The sequence below is a fragment of the Electrophorus electricus genome, chromosome 9, assembly GCF_041902795.1.
Source record: "Electrophorus electricus isolate QZ-2024a chromosome 9, ASM4190279v1, whole genome shotgun sequence".
NCBI lineage: Eukaryota > Metazoa > Chordata > Actinopteri > Gymnotiformes > Gymnotidae > Electrophorus > Electrophorus electricus.
In genome coordinates, this window is record NC_137505.1 from 7825001 (window position 1) to 7832500 (window position 7500).

At 50.3% G+C, this 7500-nt stretch overlaps 1 protein-coding gene across 2 annotated transcripts in view; it reads right to left on the minus strand.

Moving 5' to 3' along the window:
• Nucleotides 1-7500, minus strand: part of igsf3 (immunoglobulin superfamily, member 3) — a 74603-nt gene that overhangs the window by 12878 nt on the left and 54225 nt on the right. The gene's annotated exons all lie outside the window — the stretch shown is intronic.

A 7500-nucleotide genomic window follows, 5' to 3' on the forward strand; every position in this document is an offset into this window, starting at 1 on the left:
TCAGGGAAGCTCCGTCCCACGCACGCTGCTCATTTCCCGTGCTGCACAAACAGCAGCATCCAGAGAGAACGCGCCGTCCGCGAGACCACGGCGAAGACGAGGACTCACAGGTGACACGCAGCGTCAATGATATTAAAGATACGGCTCTGATGCAGTTCATTTTTGAACTGTTCTGAGGAAATCATGAAACAATACCTGACTTTGAAAAAGAAAAACCATTTAAAACCTTAAATTTTCAGTTGGATCTACTTTTATAGCAACATAACAGTTGCTTCCCCTAAAGGCTGTGGGACCACCACAATTCTGGAGATCTCTATATTCACGCAGTCGCCTCGAGGCAAGACCATCTGTCGGGAAAATTTTACCCCAACCAAGGAGGGCAGAAGGCTGGGGAGATGGTCTGTGTGTGTGTGCATGTGTTTATGTGTGTACCTGTAGCCAGTGCCTTGGTTGGCTACACATTTCCACAGCTAACGGGCATTCCGTTCTCTCCGGTGGAATCCTGCCCACACTCCGTCCTCTTCATGCACGTCCCCGACTGCCTTTCCGCAGGGAATTACTTTGGAACCTCCAGGAACGCTGACAATCATTTGCCCCGGAATTACTGCAGAATCTACTGCTGGAAGCACTAAGGGACTAGACTGGCATGCCGCAAAGTCACTGCAAAGTTTTGCTCTCCAACTTGGAGATTGCTGGTTGAGCCTCTGAAGTTAAAAGATAAAGATTGCAGTGAAATCCTGTTGCTTCCTACCCAAGCTACCATGTCCACGCTGGACAGATGGACGGACGTCACGGAGCGTCACATTTGGTCCAGCAGACACACATCAGTGCTAAGACAGCCACTCAGCGGTGTGTACAAGCCAAAGTCGTATGGATATCCTACAGGTATTGGAGCGCGGCTTTGTGTTCTACACACGATGAAAACAAACCAGGCACAGCAGGTGCAAATGCGAGTGAGTGAGTGAGTGAATTCCCATTAGTGAGATCCCATATTTGCAATAGTTAATATTTCAAAGATATTAGGTCAATATTCCACATTTAAAATAAAGCGACATCTGTTAGGTGACAAACGTAAACGAATCGTGTGTGTTCTGACTGCAGTGACATCCAAACTCTGTCAAGAGCACCTCAGTCACCATAAAGGCTGATGTCAGACTGCTTCCAGAAACATCTGTGGACCTTACAGCATACTTCCAGCCCAAATCCACTTACCACCAGGCACAGAACTGGGACAGACCTTAACACATCTGCGCCCCTTGCGCAGACTCGTCCATTACAACAGTCTTTCTGCATTAGGAATAAAGACCAACTCCCCTCTGTCAAAGCACGGGGCGGGTCTTCTCCACAGGGGTCTACGGTCTGGGAGTGCCACTCACTCCTGGGGCTTTTGTTTGGGTCTTTTCTTTCTACCCCTAGCAGCAAATATTTGGGGAGCAGTAAGAAAGCAAATAACCGACATTGGTGTTGTGAGACTGGCCTCTCACAACGGGCAGTCTAAAAACAAAACAGATCACCTTTGGTTAAATATTTATTACTGTTGTTTATACTGTCTATCATACACACACACACACACACACACACACACACACACACGATCCTGCGTGTTCTCCAGTGCTCAATCACATGTGTTCTCCAGTACCATACGTGTACTCCAGTGCCCAATCACACGTGTTCTCCAGTACCATACGTGTTCTCCAGTGCCCAATCACACGTGTTCTCCAGTACCATACGTGTTCTCCAGTGCCCAATCACACGTGTTCTCCAGTACCATACGTGTTCTCCAGTGCCCAATCACACGTGTTCTCCAGTACCATACGTGTTCTCCAGTGCCCAATCACACGTGTTCTCCAGTACCATACGTGTTCTCCAGTGCCCAATCACACGTGTTCTCCAGTACCATACGTGTTCTCCAGTGCCCAATCACACGTGTTCTCCAGTACCATACGTGTTCTCCAGTGCCCAATCACACGTGTTCTCCAGTACCATACGTGTTCTCCAGTGCCCAATCACACGTGTTCTCCAGTACCATACGTGTTCTCCAGTGCCCAATCACACGTGTTCTCCAGTACCATACGTGTTCTCCAGTGCCCAATCACACGTGTTCTCCAGTACCATACGTGTTCTCCAGTGCCCAATCACACGTGTTCTCCAGTACCATACGTGTTCTCCAGTGCCCAATCACACGTGTTCTCCAGTACCATACGTGTTCTCCAGTGCCCAATCACACGTGTTCTCCAGTACCATACGTGTTCTCCAGTGCCCAATCACACGTGTTCTCCAGTACCATACGTGTTCTCCAGTGCCCAATCACACGTGTTCTCCAGTACCATACGTGTTCTCCAGTGCCCAATCACACGTGTTCTCCAGTACCATACGTGTTCTCCAGTGCCCAATCACACGTGTTCTCCAGTACCATACGTGTTCTCCAGTGCCCAATCACACGTGTTCTCCAGTACCATACGTGTTCTCCAGTGCCCAATCACACGTGTTCTCCAGTACCATACGTGTTCTCCAGTGCCCAATCACACGTGTTCTCCAGTACCATACGTGTTCTCCAGTGCCCAATCACACGTGTTTTCCAGTACCATACGTGTTCTCCAGTGCCCAATCACACGTGTTCTCCAGTACCATACGTGTTCTCCAGTACCATACGTGTTCTCCAGTGCCCAATCACACATGTTCTCCAGTACCATACGTGTTCTCCAGTACCCAATCACACGTGTTCTCCAGTACCATACGTATTCTCTTTACTGCAGCAGTATGTCCTGTGTTCCTTGGCCAGTTCCAAGCTGTTCAAGCGTTAGCAAGTGGAGATCAAACAAACACAGAGCTGCATGGATTTAAATAGTAACCACAATGTGTGTGTGTGTGTGTGTGTGCGAGTGTGCGTGTAGGTGTACATGTGAGTGGCACCACAGTGTGTGTGTATGTCTATTTTGTGAGCAGCACTGCAGTGTTGTTGTGTATGTGCAGGTGTGTATGCATGTGTGTGTGAGCAGCTCCATGGTGTGTGTGTGTGTGTGTGTGTGTGTGTATTTGGGATATAATTATCCAAGCTGTTGATTGTTTCTCTTAAACATTCCAGTGTCTGAGAGACAAAGACAGCGAGGCAGACAGAGACAACAAGCATGTGTGTGGAGTGGGTCGGTCTTGACTGATGTTCCTCTTCCTTGTTCATGTTGTCATAGAGAGATGCATCGTCATGGTAACTCGACCCGGCGCGGACGAGGCCTGAACTCCATATCCAGATCCGTCCATATCCGGCTCTTAAATGCTACGACTTCTGTCCAAGATTTCATTCCATAAAAGACTGCCACAGTGGTGCTCCATCATGTCTGTGGTTTCCAGGGTTACCCCGTTTCCTCTGACAACACAGGGCGTGGTCTAAGTACCTGAAGGAAGTGTCTTTGAGTCAGAAAAAACCCAATTAAACACACACAGGAAGCTGCGTGGCTTTGACAGGTTAAACACGGGAGTTCAACGCGGCCCGCGCTCCCACAGCGCTTCACGCAGGGCCGCAGTGTGTCCGGGAAAAGAGGAAAATCAATAAAATCAAATAAAATAAGAACGCAACGAGTAAAAGGGAGTAAAACATGGGAGTCCAGTCCAAAACACGGCACACATCAGGAACTGTGTGATGCGCAGCATCTCTGGCAAAACACACATCCATGGGGGGCGCTGGAAGATAAAGTGAGTGATGTTTTTAGCGAGGGGTTTCCATGTTCGTTGCCGAGTTTGTCTAATCGCCAGCTGTGCTGTTCTGCTGAGATAAAGACGTCACCCACACGTCCCCACACAACGCTGCCCTCCCAAGAATAGCCTTTCAGATTTGGTTTTGTTAATTTTACTCATGTAAACATTCAACAAAACCACCAACTCTGTGCGAATTGTTCTGCTGGCATCACACGCATCTTTCTCCAGTGGGATTAGTGATCGAAAAAGGCGTGTTCTTTTGGCTCATGTACACACAGTGAAACCCACTTTTTCCAAGCCAAACTAGAACCACGCACACACACACACACACACACACACACACACACACACACTCTCCCTGAACGATCCGAAATCCATCAGAGGCACGTCTGCTCAGCGGAAGAGAGCACTGAGCTCCGTGCCACACCGACAAGAGCCTGCCACGTTAAACACAGACAAACACGCAACGCTAAAACACACGCCAACCGCGAACGAAGCGAGAAACAGACTTCCAGCTCCATTATTAGAACGGCGGGCTGTCAAAGGCCCTGTTGATGACACAAAAACCACAGCCGTCATTAGCGCTGAAAAGGCTCATCGCTAGCTGCTAATTCCCAGCCGGGCTGACGGATGAAGGGGCAAACACCAACGCCACTCACTCGCAATCTAATCACATCCCACTTCATGCATATGCATGAGCTCGGTGTGAAGAGATTGTGTCATTGCAGGCGCGCCGGGGGAGGTGGGAGGGGCCGCGGTGCGTGTCGGTACACAGACAGGCGTGTTTTGAAGAGGCCTCGTTCTCCCAGACGGCTTTGGGGGCGGGGCTCATTCACAGCCCGACAGGTCGTAAAATGGATTTGCTTGGAGAGAGGACGAGTTGTGGGGCAGAATCCCACTATGAGTTAAGAAGCTCTCTGGCTGACGGCCACGATGGTACATATGAGGACAGGACTCGCACCTACCCCTGATGGAGGACGACCAACACCACGCTGACCCCGCCCACAGCCGGCAGGACCTGCTGGACGGACACCTGTTAACGTGACTACTGTTCAGCTCGCAACGCAAAGAGGAGAAAAGGGAGGAGCGGGTGGAGGAGACCGGTACAGATGCGGGTGGAGGGTCTTTGATGAGCGGCTCTTTGCCACCGAGCTCCAGACGACTCCCGTTAGCGTTAACGGATGCTAATCCAGCCAGCGGAGCTGAGCACGGTGGAACCTGCCAGCTGCTGACTGTTCAGCTCATGGCTCCATCAGCGCCGTGGCACAGGCAGGACGGGAGCCCGGCCTTTACGCCGGTCCGTCTGATTCCGTACAGCGTCAACAACGTACGTTTACATTTACGGCATTTAGCAGACGCTCTTACCCAGAGCGACTTCCGACAGATAATCCGTCAGAGAAGAAACTGAACACCCCCCAGTTCTGACCTCACCATCTCATCACCAACACACACGTTCCCTCTCGATCCTCTCGGCTGGGGAGTCCCCACGAGGGCAATCATCCTTCTACGTGACACACACACACACACACACACACACACACACACACACACACAGGGAACCTGTACATAACGATGCCTCTGAGGTTGTTGGTGGGTATAAGCTCAGCACGGCCGACACAACACCCGATTACAGCCAAACCGTGAAAGCAGCTGTCTGTGCCTGTTTGAGCGACTGACAGGGCCTCGTTAACACAGGAAGTGCAGGAGGAGGTGCACAGGAGTGCACGCCTGTCTGCATGCGCTTGTTTCTCCTCAAGAAAAACTAAAAGCAGCAGGAGTTGTTAACTAAATACGAACAGCAGTATGGACACGCCAGTATGTGTAACATAAAACCCACCGTCGGACCCGCACGGCAGCGGGCCGCTCTGGTGAGGAGGAGGAACGGGAGAGAGAGCAGACAGTGTGGAGAATGGGAAAAGTCTCACACTGATGAGCATGACTGATCCGACAGGTCACAGGGAGCAGGCGACGGAGCTGAGGAACGGCGCTACAGGTGCTAGAGATGATAAACCAAACATGGAAATAAGTGCTGACAGGTTACCCTGATGGGAACTGAGAACGTGTCTCGTCAAGATGAAAGACGAAATCAGAGCTTTGGAGTGAGGAAGAAGGCGCCCGGAGCAGCTGTGGGTGGAGGAGGGAGGAGCAGCTGTGGGTGGAGGAGGGAGGAGCAGCTGTGGGTGGAGGAGGGAGGAGGCCCGGGAGGTGAGAGTCCCGTTTGCTGGAGCTCGCTGTCTGCGGCGAGCTCTGGGTGATGTCACGCTCCCTTAAAACTCTCCCCAAAAAACACATGAAAATTCAAACGGGTTCATTAGCTCCTGTGCAGGCACCTCTCCCCTCTCAGCTACCTCCCCTCCGCAGTGTAGCACACTAAGGGGAGTAACTAGTCAGACTCCACTTTTAATGAAGACAGAGAGCCAAAACCCATTCACAGAAAGATGGGCCGCCAGTCTTCCAGAGTCCCCGCCCACTTCCCCGCCCAGATTTAAAGATTTCTAACTGCTTACACAGTATTCCGATTATCCAGGTTAGATGGACCAGTCTGGGATGGCTAGGTGTATGATGGGGGCAGAGGCTCTCTGTGTGTGTGTGTGTGTGTGTGTGTGTGTGTGTGTGTGTGTGTACGATCTTATTTTGGTTCCATTCAATCTCTCTGCTTGTGTTTCTGTATCTCTGAGAAAAAATGACATTAACGAGGAAACATTGATGTCTTTCCGGGGACTTCCATTAATCTGCTGCTCCAGACGGCTCCGCTAGGACAGAGCCCGCGTTATTACTGCAGGCTCATGTCTCAGAGACGGAGTGAGCAGGGAGCTTCTTGTGAGACGTGCACAACCCAACACGTGTTTGCTCTTATTACAGGTCTCATCAAAATGAAGAAGAAATCTTCATGTTTACACAGATCAGCTACATCTCTGTCTGGGATGACTTAACCAAGCTCTGTTTCGAAATGAGAAAATTACATGGCTGCATTTCCCGAAATGCCGCATAGCACGCGTGCGCGCGTGTGTGCGTGTGTGTGAGAGAGAGAGAGTGTGAGTGTGTGTGTGTGTGTGTGAGAGAGTGTGTGTGTGTGTGTGTGTGTGTGTGTGTGTGTGTGTGTGTGTGTGTGTGTGTGTGTGTGTGTGTGTGAGAGAGAGAGGTGCCAGGTGAGACAGAGGAGGTCCTTGCTAGCGGAATCTCAGCCTTGGAGAGATTAAAGTGCTAATTTGAGTCAAAATGTCTAACGTGAAGAGACGTAGGAGATCAGGACCAGTAGCAAGATGTTCATCCTGCCTGCTCAACACCCCTCTGACAAGGTAAAGGGCATGCTGGGTAAGACTCTTGTGCCACATCACAGTGTATCCGTCAGGTCTCTGTCAGCGGCTGGGCTGTTCCTAACCTGGCCGCAGCACGGAATGGGTACAGGGATAGTAAGTGTGAGTGTGAGTGTGTGTGTGTGTGGAAGTTCAGTATACAACTGTCAATCAGAAATTTGCTCAATCAGAACAGATCTTATGGATGGTAAAGAGAAGTATGGTCTGGATCAGACCTATACACACTGGATCAGATCGCTACTTGCACACTTTCAGCAAATAACTATTTCTGTCAACCCTCTCCAGGATAAATAGGCTGTTATCTGTGTGTCTACCCTGCAGAAGCAAACCCAGCTAAGACCCAACACTGCTAGTGCGGTAAAATGGTGGCTGTGGAGCTCCTCCCCAACACGCTGTGGCCAGTGGAATGTTCATTCCTGCATGTTTATTTGTTGGCCAGACTCATCACTGCTGTAGCAGAACGTTTAAAAATCTTTCTACTTATTTCTTA